A 16,163-nucleotide genomic window follows, 5' to 3' on the forward strand; every position below is an offset into this window, starting at 1 on the left:
CTGTTTCTAGAGTTGCTGTTCTTCTTCTCTTCGATCTTCCGTTGGATTTGTAGGTGTTTGCAATCTTTAGATAAGCTATCTAGCTGATCTCCCGCTACCTGAAGTAGTCTCAGCCTGCTACTTCTCCGCCATCTTGACTCCTCCCCTAATCTTTACATTTTATAGTAACTTTACAAGGTAAGTACTATTAATATCCTCATGTAGGAAATGGGGAAATGGAAATTCAGAAAGGTTAAATAACTTGCCAAGATTACAAGGCTAGTAAACTGCAGAGCTAAGATGTGAACGCAGGTCTGTGTGACTTCAAAGCTGTTATTATCAACCCTTCTGTCACTTTGCTTCTCTGTCTAAGGGACTAAAAGGGACTTTGGCAGCTCTGATTATGTAACTATAGTGTATTCCAATCTAACTGCAAATTTGGTGGGTGGCACTAAGGTCATATAGGAAGCTTCGAGAGGATGACATTTGTCTGAAATGGGATAATCCTTTTCTTAACCTTCTTGGCCCATTTTGCCATAGAAAAAACATATTAGTGATATAAATAAGCTATGTTTAGGTAACACTGGACAGTGTCACTAACCTGTGGATATGGTAAGTAAGAGTCTTTAAGTGGCTCCAGAATATATCTGATTACAGAATGAACTATGGGTTAGTCCAAAGTCCTTAATATGATGTCTTAGCTTGTTCAGGCTGCTACAACAAAATACCATAGACGGGTAACTTATAAACAATAGAAATTTATTTCTCAGTCTGGAGTCTGAGAAGTCCAGGATCAAGGAGCTTGTAGATTCAGTGTCTGGTGAAAGCCTGTTTCTTAATTCATAGATGGCATTCTTTTGCTGTGCCCTTACATGATGGAAGGAACAAGTGAGATCCCTTGGGTCTTTTTTATAATGGCAAAAATCCCACTCATGAGGGTTTCACCTTCATGGTATAATCACCTCCCAAAAGCTCCATCTTCAAATACAGTCACACTGGAAATTTAGTTTCAACATAAGAACCTTGAGAAGAAACATTCAGTCTATAGCATATAATTTGCATAGTCTTGCATGATCTTATTCCAAAGTACCTCTCTGCCCTCTGAATACAACCTATTGGCACTTAGATATTCAATTCTACTGGGCTAATTTCAGTTCCTAAAATTACTTATCCTGACCCCTCAGGTTCATCTGCTTCTCTCTAGCAAATGCTTTAAGACCACATCACTTCTGCCCTAGATTTGTTCAGTGGCCTTACTTCTCAGTGGCTCCCTACTTCTACCTTTCCCCACTCCAATTATTTTCCATATTCTTTTTCATCCTAGCCAGCTTACTGTTACTTCTCTTAAGGAATTCAAAACACACAAATTTGATTATATCTTGATTAAGTTTTTTTGAGGAACTCACCATTTTTTTTCAGGATTAAATTCAAACTCTTTAGAAACAGATAGGCTATCTCTGACAAAATATCCTACCTGTCTTTCCAGTCACATAACTCTTTACCCACTCACCTTCAATCCATGTTTGAACAACATGGAAGTATCTGCAGCTTCCTCTAAATGCTGCATTCCCTCCCCTGCCAAAACAAAACAAAACAAAACAAAACTTCATTTATAGGAAAACTAGATGTTCAGTACTGAGATGTAACTTCAGATGCTCCAGAAGGACTCTGCCTCCAATATCTCACACAATGCCACCCCTTATGCTTGTTATATAAGCACCTGAATCTCCATCACTGGAGATTTATTTCTCTGGTTTTGTAATGCGTGTGCAACTTATATGGTCAATTTAGCTATTATTAGTCATTTTCCTTTAGTGTACTTTTATTTATCTGATTGTTTTCCTTTATAAAAACTAGCTTTAAGTAATAAATTGAGAAAGTAGGATCTTTATTAATATTAACAAATAATCCCTTATATTTGTGTAGAATATAATAGTATAAAATAAATTTTATGTTATCTTATTTAATTCTTGATTTTGTGTGACAGATATTTCATAAATGGAAAAACTGAAGCTTTAATAGATAAAATGAAGACAGAATAATGAGAGAAAACACTACAGAAAGAGGAGATGAAAGATTGTCAAAGGATTTCCATTTCAAACCAGTGAAGTCTATCTTTGTTGGTTTCTTCCCTGGCCTCTACATTACACAAAATATATGGATACTGAAAACTTCTACAAAATTGGAATTTTATAAATAAAAAATCTAGCAATTGGATTTTTGATTCCTCTGAATATTCTAGTATTCTGCAGAGCTTAATAAAGTAAAACTGTTTCAGAAAAGCAAAACTATTTCTCTGGAACCCAAGTGGCCGAAGTGAGATATCAGGAGTACAAGTCATATCTACAAAATCAAACCTATTATTTTGTGCTTAACATGTGTTCAGCAATGAAAAATTGAGGTGAGTCACAAGCTTATCACTAGACTAATTTGGCAAGACTGAATTCCAAGAATAAAATACAAAATGCTTTGATTATTTCCTTTAAATAAGGGTCTTTCTTGATTCAACAAAATAAATGTTATTCAGTCCAGACAAAACCACTCTAAGCTGCTTTGAACATAGAGGATATGAACTAGATCAATAAAAAGAAAGTCAGAGAAAGACGAAATAACAGAGCTCCCAGAGAATGAACTTTTATTAAACATTTTGTTTAAAAGTATTATACAAAGAGACTCTAAATGGGAAGAGTTTTTTTAAGTTTGCAGAAGATGAACAAGGACAAATTTTCATTAGGCATTCCCAGATTAACCTCTATATATGACCCACAACAAATGGAATTTCAAGTACTCAGAGATTTGAAAAAGTGAGTGGTTGTGCTGTCTTATAAAATATATTAATGCATTAAAATTGTAATTGAAACAAAACATAGAGGGGCACCTGGGTAGATCAGTCAGTTAAGCAGCTACCTTTGGCTCAGGTCATGATCCCAGCGTCCTGGAATCAAGTCCCACATTGGGCTCCCTGCTCAGCAGAGACTCTGATTCTCCCTCTCTCTCTGCCCCTGCCCCCAACTCCTGCTCTTTTTCTCTCTTTCTCTCTCAAATAAATGATTTTTAAAAGAAAGAAAGCATAGAAACAATATCCATAAATATAAACAATTAGATTGAATACACATAAAAAATAAAAATCCATAAGAATGTGTTCTGAAAGGATGTTTATACTAGTAGAGTTCAATAGTCATGAAGGATTTGAACAAAGAAATAATAAGAGCTTTCAATTCAATTTACAAACACCTAATGCCAACCTTCCCACCTTTAACTCATTCATTCAAATATACTTATTAAGTCCTTATTACTACGGGTCCAGTATAATTCTGGGTTCAGACACAAAGGTGAGTAAAATGCAGTCGCTGTGTTCAAGAAGCTCACAGTTGAGTAAAACAAAGAACAGTTATACCAATAATTATGTCATGAAATGGAAAGAGAAATAATACAGCCTATTGCAGAGAGCACAGAGAAAAGGACAGCTTTCTGGAAGGGCCCATGAAAATCTGAGGCTACTAATAACAGTGTCAAAAGAAAACAAACTTGGAAGCATTCCAAACTCAATGCAGTGCTTGACCCAAATTAGATGATTATATCTTGCCTTCAAGAGTACTAAATTAAAATAAGTTATATAGTATAAATGTTTGGTGGTGTGGTTGCGCAGGGTTAGATTACTGGTAATTGTAAATGAAATAACTGGCACCTCCTTCACTTCTTTCATTGTCTTGCAGTTATCTTACTACCTGCAGCCAAGAAATGCTAGCAAAATTGATAATCTAACAACTTTTAAGCACTTTTACTTCTAGGAGAATCAAATTATGTTAAAAGAGATAATAAAGCCATATATTTCTGTTCAATGTTTTTAATTCTTTAGTTTGGTCACTAAATTTGCTTTACCTAGTACTGGTAAGATTTATATAAAGCTTAAGAAAGTGAGTTGTATATTCAGCCTAAATTTTTGTCTTACTCTCAAAATAATTTCTCTATTGGAGTTTGAACCTGAACCTCTGATCACAAATCAGTAGGGTTGGGGGTGCCTGGGTGGCTCAGTTAGTTAAGCTGCTGTCTTCAACTCAGACCATGATCTTGGGGTTCTGGGATACAGCCCTGCATCTGGCTCCATGATCAGTGGGGAGTCTGTGTCTCCCTCGCCCCTCCTGTGTTCTTTCTCTGTCTCTCTCTGTCAAATAAATAAATAAATAAATAAATAAATCTTTAAAAAAATAAATAAGTAGGTTCAATGACAAAAATTAAGGAAATTAAGAATTTCATAGCTAAATATAATACTATATTCTTGTGTGTGTGTGTGTGTGTGTGTGTGTGTGTGTGTGCGCGCTTGGCTGGGTTTTCCTTGTTGCTCTTTTATTTATTTTTTTTATTTCTTTTCACTGTTCCAGAATTCATTGTTTATGCACCACACCCAGTGCTCCATGCAATACGTGCCTTCCATAATACCCACCTGTATTCTTTTGATGCAAATGAAGTTAAGCCAGAAAAAGACATTGAGACATTTTTAAAAATTGAAAATATAAGGAAAAAAAAAGGGGGCCTCATAAAATCCTATTGTTGAACAATAATATGCAATAAGCATGATTTTCATCAGGTTTTACTCTCAGATAAGAACTGATTTTTCTTGAGAAACAAACAGGGTTTTGGGAGGGAGAGGGTGGGCAGATGGGTGAACCTCGTGGTGGGTGGACACTGAAAAATAAAATTAAATTTATTTTTTTTAAATAACAGATTTTTTCTACCACAACCCAATTCCACAAATTCTGGTGTACATAGAGACACACACATATCCAGAGTTACTTTCCCCTTTAAGAGATCACTTGATCATTTCACTTCTGTTCAGAAGAATACCAGAGATAAGAAGTCAGGTTTATAGTCCCAGGTTTACACCTTACAAACTGTATGGACTTGGACTAATTACTTACATGTTCTTAGACCCAGTATTTTCAATTCTACAAAGTTAATAGTCTTGCCTACATCACAGATTTGTGGACAGCTTTAAGTGAGATAACAAGTATGAATGCACTTTTAAAATCCTGGGCCTCAAAAGGAAGCTAGGATAGTGATTCTCATAACAGATAAATTAGATTTTAAACTAAAGACTGTAGTCAGAGATAAAGAAGGACACTACAACATTCTTTTTTTTTTCTTTTTTTAGAGAGAGATCACAAGTAGGCAGAGAGGCAGGCAGAGAGAGAGAGGGAAGCAGGCTCCCTGAGGACGCTAGACCATGACCTGAGCTGAAGGCAGAGATTTAACCCTCTGAGTCACCCAGGTGCTCCACATTCTTAAAGGGTCTATCCACCAAGATCTAACAATTGTAAATATTTATGTTTTCAATACTGAAGCAGCCAACTACATAAGACAACTATTAATAAAAATAAAGAGTCATATTGATATGAATACATTAATAGTAGGGGATCTTAACATGCCACTCTCAGTCATAGACAGATCATCTAAGCAGAAAATCAATAAAGAAACAAGAGCATTAAATGACACATGGGACCAGATGGACCTCATAGATATATATAGAACATTCCACCCTGAAACAACAGAATAGTCATTCTTCTCAAGCTCACATGAATATTTCTCCAGAATAAACCATATACTGGGTCACAAATCAGGGCTCAACTGATTCCAAAAGATTGAGATTATTCCCTGCATATTCTCAGAACACAATGCTTTCACACTGGAACTCAACCACAAGAAAAAGTTTGGAAGGAATTCAAACACTTGACAGCTAAAGACCACCTTGCTTAAGAATGCTTGGATCAACCAGGAAATCAAAGAAGAACTTAAACACTTCATGGAAACCAATGAGGATGAAGACACATAGGTCCAAAACCTATGAGATACGGCAAAGGTGGTCCTAAGGAGGAAATACATAACCATCCAAGCCTCCCTCAGAAAAACTGAAAAATTGAGAATACACCAGCTCTCTTTACACCTTAAAGAACTGGAGAATCAAAAACAAATTAAGCCAATCCCACACACAAGAAGGGAAAAAAAAAGATTAAGCAGAAATCAATGAGATAGAAACTAGAGATACAGTGAAAAACATCAACCAAACTAGAAGCTGGTTTTTTGAAAGAATCAATAAGATCAATTAAACATTGGCAAAACTAATCCAAAAGAAAAGAGAGAGGACACAAATCAATAAAATTATGAATGAAAAGGGAGAGATTATGACTAACAAGGAAATAGAAACAATCATAAGAAATTATTAACAACAGTAATATGCCAGTAAGTTAAGCAACCTACACAAAATGGATGAATTCCTGGAAACCTATAAACTTCCAAAACTGAATCAGGAAGAAATGGACAAACTGAATATACCAATATCTAGTAAAAAGATTGAAGCAGTGATCAAAAACCTCCCAATAAACGAGAGCCTGGGACCTGATGGATTCCCTGGAAAATTCTACCAAACATTCAAAGAAGAAATAATACCTATTTTCCTGAAGCTGTCTCAAAAATTAGAAACAGAAGGAAAACTTCCATACTCTTTGTATGAAGCCAGCATTACCCTGATCACCAAACCAGGCAAAGACCCCATCAAAAAGGAGAATTTCAGACCAATATCTCTGATAAATATGGATGCCAAGATTCTCAACATGATCCTAGCTAATAGGATCCAACAGTACATTAAAAAGATTATCCACCAGGTGGGATTTATCCACCGGATGCAAGGGTGGTTCAACATTTGCAGGTCAATCAATGTGATAGAACAAATCAATAAGAGAAGAAAGAAGAACCACATGGTCCTCTCAATTGATGCAGAAAAAGCATTTGACAATATACAGCACCCATTCCTGATTAAAACAATTCAAAGTATAGGGATAGAGGAACATTTCTCAACTTCATAAAACTATGAAAAACCCACAGTGAATATTATCCTCAATGGGGAAAAGCTGACAGTCTTCCCTTTGAGATCAGGAACATGAAAAGGATGTCCACTCTATCCACTGTTGCTCAACATAGTACTAGAAAACCTAGCAACAACAATCAGGCAACAAAAAGAAATAAAAGGTATCCAAATTGGCAAAGAAGAAGTCAAACTCTCTCTCTTCACAGATGATATCACACTTTATATGGAGAATCAAAAAGACTCCACCCCTAAATTACTAGAACTCATACAGCAATTGATACAAAATCAATGTACAGAAATCAGTTGTTTTCTTATACACTAACAATGAAAATACAGAAAGGGAAATTAGAGAATCAATTCCATTTACTATAGTACCAAGAACCATAAGATACCTGGAAATAAACCTAACCAAAGAGGTAAAGGATCGGTACACAAGGAACTACAGAACACTCATGAAAAAAATTGAAGAAGACACAAAAAGATGGAAGACCATTCCATGCTCATGGATCGGAAGGATAAACATTGTTAAAATGTCTATACTGCCTAGAGCCATCTATACTTTCAATGCCATCCCGATCAATACTTCAGCATTTTTCAAAGAGCTGGAACAAATAATCCTAAAATTTGTATGGAATCAGAAGAGACCCCAAATTGCTAAGGAAATGTTGAAAAAGAAAAACAAAACTGGGGGAATCACATTGCCTGACTTCAAGCTTTACTACAAAACTGTGATCACCAAGACAGCATGGTACTGGTACAAAAACAGACACATAGACCAGTGGAACAGAGTAGAGAGTCCAGATATTGACCCTCAACTCTATGGTCAAATAATCTTTGACAAAGCAGGAAAAAATATACAGTGGAAAAAAGACAGTCTCTTCAATAAGTGGTGCTGGGAAAATTGGACAGCTATATACAGAAGAATGAAACTCGACCATTATCTTACACCATACACAAAGATAAATGGATAAAGAGAATGGATAAAAGACCTCAACGTGAGGCAGGAATCTATCAAAATCCTAGAGAACATAGGCAGTAATCTCTTAGACATCAGCGACAGCAACTTCTTTCAAGACATATCCCCAAAGTCAAAGGAAACAAAAGCAAAAATGAATTTTTTGGACTTCATCAAGATCAAAAGTTTCTGCACAACAAAGGAAACAGTCAACAAAACAAAGAGGCAACCCATGGAATGGGAGAAGATATTTGCAAATGACACTACAGACAAAGGGCTGATATCCAAAATCTATAAAGAACTCCTCAAACTCAACACACACAAAGCAGATAATCATGTCAAAAAATGGGCAGGAGACATGAACAGATAATTCTCCAAAAAAAAAAAAAAACCCCATAAGAATGGCTAACATACACATGAAAAAATGTTCATCATCATTAGCCATCAGGGAGATTCAAATCAAAACCCCATTGACATACCCATTTACATCAGTTAGAATGGCCAAAATTTGTAACAGTAAACAACAAGTGTTGGAGAGGTTGTGGAGAAAGGGAACCCTCTTACACTGTTGGTGGGAATGCAAGTTGGTGCAGCCACTTTGGAAAATAGTGTGGAGATTCCTCAAAAAAATTAAAAATAAGATACCCTATGACCCTGCAATTGCACTGCTGGGTATTTACTCCATAAATACAGATGTAGTGAAAAGAAGGGCCATCTGTACCCCAATGTTTACAGCAGGAATGGCCACAGTCGCCAAACTGTGGTAAGAGCCAAGATGCCCTTCAACAGATGAATGGATAAAGAAGATATGGTCCTTATATAAAGTGGAATATTACACAGCCATCAGAAAGGATGAATACCCAACTTTTGTATCAGCATAGGTGGGACTGGAGGAGATTATGCTGAGTGAAATAAATCAAGCAGAGAGAGTCAATTATCATATGGTTTCACTTACTTGTGGAGCATAAGGAATAACACAGATAGAGAGAAGTGAGTTGGGAGAAATCAGAAGGGGAGACAAACCATGAGAGACTGTGGACTCTGAGAAACAAACTTGAGGGGTTTGGAGGGGAGGGTGGTGGGGGATTGGATTAGCCTAGTGGTGGGTATTATGTAGGACACATATTACATGGAGCAATGGTTGTGGTGCATAAACAATGAATTTTGGAACACTGAAAATAGAATGAAATAAAAGGAAAGGAAAGGAAATTAAGTTTTCTGAAAACCTGAAAAACAAATCCCTGAGACACTATGCAAAACAGAAGGCACTGAGCTATTGTCATGATGGCTGTTGACTGTAGTGTCTGAGAGAGGTTTGACTGTGCCTTGCAGTCCAATAGGGTGAGTAGGCAGAATGTGTGGTACATATACAACATACTTAAAGATACACACAAACATACACAATCATAGTATTGGCCTGAATTTATTATAATATGTGACAAACTGTCTTTTCCCTATTGAAGTAAGTATTCTTCCCTGGTAATACTATGAAGATACATTAGCTGTTCAGGGCTATAATTTTTTAATTTAGTAAAAGATGGCATTAGTAATAGCACCTGGTAACTCATTTGTACTCATTTAGTATATGGTAATGACAATGTATTAAATAATATTTCCATACTGGAAGTGTCTTTACACTTCCCCTGGGACTGCTGGATCTTTTTTCCCAATGCTAAGGATTCAAACAGCTAAAGATTCAAGCCCTCCCACCCCAACTCTTAAACAATGAGCATTTTGTACATGATAATTAATATGACTTCAAAATGAGTAAGCTTTCAGATACTAATTTTCACAAAAATATTTACCCAGTGTGAAGGCATATCTAACTCTTTCAAATAACATATACATTTTCACAGTGTCCTGCAATACCATACTATTGCCACTGAAGCCGGAGAAGTAATTCTTCCACATTAGTTGGAGAATTCTAGGTTCCAGTAATAAAAAGTAGACAGCTCTTTAACTGCAGGAAACTTTACATCAGTACCCCTCAGATAACATCATTTGATAATTGTGCATTGCACATTCACATTTAGACCTGACAATAAATTGAGTTTATTCACCTTATCAGAGATTACCAATATGTACGAAGAATTAGCCCTCCAAATAAAAACTGACTTACTACCCAGCATCAAAAATCAAGATTCAGAGTTAGACAATCCGCTTGACTAGAAACATTTGCTCTTGAGTAATTCACTGTATTTCATCTGGTTTATGCTCTATTTGGCCAACTTGTAAGAAAAGTCACTAAAAGATGTGGGAATAATGGTATGCAGTACCTAAGGTTCAGGAAGTATTAATGTAAGCATTGAGAATTATTTAAACAATCAGATAACTTAAAGCCTACAAATGAGCCTACAATGTCTATACACCCTCAGAGCCCTATTCAGGTAATAAACGGATCAGAATCAAGACTTTTAGAAACATCTTCCAGTATGAATCCTAACATATTTGGGTCAACCTTTGTCCCTATATCCTTTAGTATTATCCAACTACAGTAGCAATTTTTGTTGATTTACCTGCTATTTTTTAATCATTAGAATAGCACAAAGGGATAGAAGTGAGGCTTCTATGGGAACCATATGCTGGCATTTCTTGCCTATTGTAAAGTAAAATACCATTAAAGCTGCATCATCAGCACTTAGCTGTTCATCCAAGTAAATGAAGGTGGACACCAACGTGATGTGAAAATGACAAAACTGACCCACCAGCAATTGGACATGAATTCTGTATTTTTTTTAATTGTAGAGAGAAGATAAACTGATTTATTTCTAGTGTCTCACTCAGGATGCTGTTACCAAGGAAGCTATCAACTTTATAAGGAGATTGCCTGGGTTAAGGGCAAAAACTGGCATCTTCCATACATATTATTGCTTAAATCTTACCTGGAAAAACACAAAACTTTCAAACTAAGGTAATTCTGTATTTACACCCTAACACTGAAGAAAGATGTCAATCCAAATTAAATTAGGGAGGAAACCTAAAATTTAGGGAGTGTTAGTTAAAACAAAGAAAAACTCCCAAAACCCCACAAGCAGAAATTGCTTTATGAAGCAATAATATCTAAAACATTTAGAAAACGTGCACAGTTTATGTTAATCCAAATGGCTAGGCTTTTATTTCTGCCACAGATCTGCTTTACAGAACAACACTAACTGATGGCCCCAGCTGCTGCCCTGCTCATCCATCACCATGTTTATAATGAGATCAATCTCCTCATGGGCTTGTCCCAGCCAAAGATAGCATGGCAGTAGTACAAACAGAGACCCAAGACTCAGAGATGCAGGACTCTTCCAATGGGTAACTTTAACTCAAGAACTCTTACAGGCCTAGCCAAAACTCTTGAACTGTGCTGCAGGCTTTCTACCCAATCCTCTTTATTTTCCTTTCTCCTTCACAAGTGTCTGATATAAATAGGACCTGAAGGCTCTCTCAAATCTTATCCAGTTCTCTCAAATCTTAGCTCTCAAGTTTTATCTCAAAACTTCTCCTTGAATCTTAAAAGGAATTTATCCCATAAATATATTGCATATCTAATCCCATCTTGGCATCTTCTTAGAGGACCATAATGCAAATGGTGATAGCAGAGGTACAATAAAATAGGCAGAAATATGGGGTTTAGAAACTGGCTCACTCACTACCCAGTGTGGGAAAAAAATGCTATCTTGAGTGTTATGTAGGGTACAAATAGTCCATAGTACAAATTGGCATTCCAGTTGATAAATTTCACTTGTGATGACCTCAAGAAATGTTCCAGTGGAGGGGAATGCTCTTGTAGGTACAATAATGCAGATATTTTAAAGACATGGAAAGATATGTCTATAAGAACAATGGAGCAGACTGGTGATTGCTAAGTTGTATGCAGAAAAAGGGTTAATAAGAAACTTGAAGCATTAACAGATAAATGGTAAAGGTTAAAATCACAGAACCTCTTCAGTGGATTAATGGATATATTTATCTCCTGCAGTAAAAGAGCAAACACTATGAGGAAAAGACACAGGATCTTATAGTAAAAGTCATAGAGCTCTAAAGATATTTATTTTTTAAAGATTTATTTATTTATTTGAGAGAGAGAGCATGAGCAAGGGAAGGAATAAGCAGACTCCCTGCTGGGCACAGAGCTAGCCAGGGGACTGGACACAGGCCTGGATCCCAGGACTCTGAGATCATAACCTGAGCCAAAGTCAGACGTTTTACCAACTAAGCCACCTAGGAGCCTCTCTAAAGACATTTAAAGTTTCAAAGCAAGTATGTTATGCTTAGATTAGGGCCCTGGATGGAAAAACCTAGAAACTTAAAATGCAAGGAGACATTTGGATTGATTCCCCTGAAAATGTTTATTCTGCAGACCCCAAATCCTCAGAATTTGCAGAGATGCCTCATTTTTCCCTAAAAGAGCTTTGCTGGAAATGCTGTAGAGGCTTTTCACCTGCAAGATTACAAGCATCATACCATTCTCCCATCCCTCAGGAGTTGTTCCTCCCTCCTCTCCTGGCTACAAGGTATATAACTAGGGTTAAATCCCAGGATAACCTGTCTGAGGACATGCTTGGTCTGATAAAGGGGAAAAAGGAGATTATATCCTGAAGGAAGTAAAGGATTAGCTAGCTTTTACCAGCAGGAGTCAGGGAAGTACTCCCAAGACTGGATTTTGAACGAGTTTGATTAAGTCTAACAGAATATAAGGCTGGATAAACAAGAATGCATTGACTTAATGGTATTTCCTGGGAACAATGGATTTAACCCTCTTGCAAGGACCGTGAAGGATGAGGCAAACTCACTGCTACTGTGATTCTTAGAAGCCTGGAGAAAGCAATGACCTATGTTGAATACGGTGGAAACACCTGAGGTAACCTAGCATACAGTAGAGGAAGAAACATGATGTTTCAGGGAGGTGAGCCAGCTGGAAAAAATATATTATGAGACACCAGAAGACCCAGCCAAGGATAGTATTCAATAGGAGTGCCCAGAGGACACACCGTTCACCAAGGCCATCAGGAATTTACTGGTAAAAGGGGAAACAGCATGACAGAATTTCAGTGTTGGCTCTCCTCCACAGACCAGAGATGGTAATAGGATATTTGGTCACAGAACTGGGCTTATTAATATCTATGGAGTTAATAAGGCCCTGAAATAATAGAATATAAAGGACAAGGCTTAACTGACCGAAGTCAGGAAGCCACAATTACAATAACAACCAGTAATGTAGAAGGGCAGACAGGTGGTTTTTATTTACAGGGAGTTGTGGAGATGGTTGGTAGAATATGGCATCCCTAAGAGCAATATAGATGAACAGCCAAAAGGGGTACTGATTAGTATCTATAAGTTGAAAAGATAGGGTTGATGAGCAAGAGGCTGAGGAAGATTACACCAATAAAAACTCATGATCTTTTCATCAGTTTCTAGGCATATTTTTGTAATTTTGCTGTAGCCAAGGCTATCTGCACTTAATCTTTTTTCCTTCTCCTTACCTTCATAGGAGTCAATTCTGTAATATGGTTTAAAGGTTCTCCATGCCATTTTAACTCCCTCTTCTTTATCCTCAGCAATTTCTCCTAATAAACCTTTGGATGTCTTATCCTGTCTTGGTTTCTGTTTCTGAAGGAATTGAACTAACTTACTTCTCCAAGACAGCACAGAACCGGCTTGTGGCTAAATTGTTTCCACAAAATAGGTAAAATGCCACAATTCTTTGCAGTCCTTCCATCAGCAGATGGGGTCTGTGTCCCTATAATTTGGATGATAACTGGCCTTATGACTTGCTTCAGTCAAGAAGTGGAGCCTGGGATTCCATAGGCTTTGCAAGCTTCTTCTTCCATTCTGATTACCCAGCCACTGATACTATATAAACAAGCCTAAAACCACAGATATCTTTCCTGTGGAACCTATTGAGAGAGAATGTTTTAAGGAAATAAACTGTGGGAAATGTAAAATCCAATCAGATAACATTGTTGGAAACTGAAGGCATAATGCCTTAACCTAATGGAATATCTCCAACAGGGGAGATTTCAGGCACCATAACAATACTATGACACCTCTGTCACAGATAAAATACATTAAGGCAGTAAAACTTTGGGAATCTTTCAACCTGGTGGCATGAAAGTGGCTACCTACTCAAAATGCACATAGATTCATCTATTATGCCAGCAAGAATTAAACTACTACTATTAATAACAATAATAATGATATATTCCATTACCAGATATGAATTTTATGAGAAACATTTTGCCAACCAATGCATATGCCAAAAAATTACAAAGTAAAAAACAAAACAACAACAGGATAAAATACCAAAACAAAAATTTCTTGAAACCATATGTTGCTGCCCAGTCAACCAGGAACTAAGGGGTTAAGATCCCAGAGCTAAAGCTCATCAAGATAAGGCCAACTCTCTGTACACTGCTTTCCTCATAAGGGCATTTGCCAATTTTTCATAAAGGGCAAGAGAAAATGAAAAGCTGAGCAGAAAGCAATGGTTAAGAGTCAAAGATGCCAACAGAGACTTTTGGTTATCTCATAGGCCAAGAAGACAGAAACTGGAATCTGAATTTTCCAGAGCAAATTTTATAACATATGACTGGAGGCCCAAAGAGGAAGAAAGGTAGAAGCAGACAGAAGCAATATTTGTCTGAAGTTTTTCTAAAGCTGATAAAAGACCCACAGATTCAAGAATCTCACAGAATCCCAAGTATTAGGAAACACACACACACACACACGCGTGTAGGCATATCATAGTAAAACTGCTAAAAGGTGGGACAGAGGAGTAAAAGCAGCCAGAGGTGAGGAAAAGGAAGAAGGATAGAGCAGATATTGTTCCTGACAGCTGACTTTCAACAAACATGCTAGATTCCAGAATACAATGTTCCTGAGTCAAGAAAAACTTGATACATGAAAAGTATAAAAATAGGACTAGTGGGACTGACACATGAGAGAGTAAGTGGAAAGAGAGAAGCAATGAGGCTGGAAAAGTAAACAGGAACTAGATTGTGTAAAGATAGGCTTATATCTTATTGTACTGTACTGTACTGCATTGTTGTGTTAAGTGAACTGTGCAGAGATTAGATGGAGAATGTGACTGGGGATGGGAAATGTGGGAAGTAAAAGCAGGTAACACAGTGGAGCAGAATTTCTTGTTAGAAATAAAAGTTGTTTTCCAGTTTTCTTTACCTTTAAAACACCTTAGGCTATCGTGAGAGTTTGATCTTGATATGTATCTAAATGCAGTAAGAAGCCATTGAAGAGTATTAACATGGTGAATGATTCTTGTTATGTCTAACAGTTCCTCTTCTGTCTGATTCCCAAACCCACCTTCATACTAATCTCCCTCGTCTGAATACATCTTGGTTGATCAATACTCCACATAAAATGTGATACCCAGAACAGAATACTATATTAAAAATATAAGCTGACCAACTGCAGAGTAGAATGAGACCTGGATGTCTTTAAAATGGACTTTATATATCTATCAACACAGACTAAATTTTGATTCACTTTGTTCAGCAGCCTCTAAAAATGACTTTTTCTAACATTTCTAATAGCTTAATTTGAATGAAAAATACCAAGCAGGATAGAAGGAGCAATAATTTTTCAACTCCAAATATCATACAGATTTTCCATTAGTCCCTAAAGATCACCCCCTTGGTGTTGTCTACTCCCATCCTCCACCAAAGCCCCTGTTGTTTTCTTGAGGTCAAGATTTGAATTTAGACTTTGGTTAGAGAAACTCTAACAGGCTGGCCTTGATTCATATGCGGATTATGTTCCAAGGTTAGAGTTCTGTATGCAGGGTGGTTGCAAAAGCCTCACTGGAATAAGTGTTTTAGGCATGTTTAATTTAAAACACTAAATATTTCATCTATAAAATGTGGATGGATGAGCTCATATCTGAGCTTTTAGCTTCTTTTTCTTTTCCCAATATTTAAGAGCTGGGAATTTTAAGACCTCCAAGAAGCTGGCTGAGGACGTGACATGGGAAACTGCTTCAGTGTTGACCCCTCTCATGGGACTAAAAACTAGTAAGCAAATGCTTATTCCAAAGATGTTAGTAAAAAGAGATCTCTTGTCCCATCCCCCTGCTCCACAACCTGAGCAAAAATAAACACTTGAGTGTATTAGTCAAGTTTTTTAGAAAATTCAGTTTGATGTATATGAGCTGACTAGGGGCTGAACACTGTGCTTGGTTCTAGCAATACAATGTAAAATGAATCAGTTAGTAAGATACTGCCCTAGCCCTTGGAGGTCTCTTACATGATCAATATTGATCTTTTGATATTTTTCATTTAATCTCTGTCTCTCTCTCTCTTTCTCTCTCTCTCTCTCTTACACACACACACACACACACACACACACACACACACACACACACACACA

The sequence above is a fragment of the Enhydra lutris genome, unplaced genomic scaffold (assembly GCF_002288905.1).
Source record: "Enhydra lutris kenyoni isolate GAN:26980312 unplaced genomic scaffold, ASM228890v2 scaffoldscaffold67, whole genome shotgun sequence".
NCBI lineage: Eukaryota > Metazoa > Chordata > Mammalia > Carnivora > Mustelidae > Enhydra > Enhydra lutris.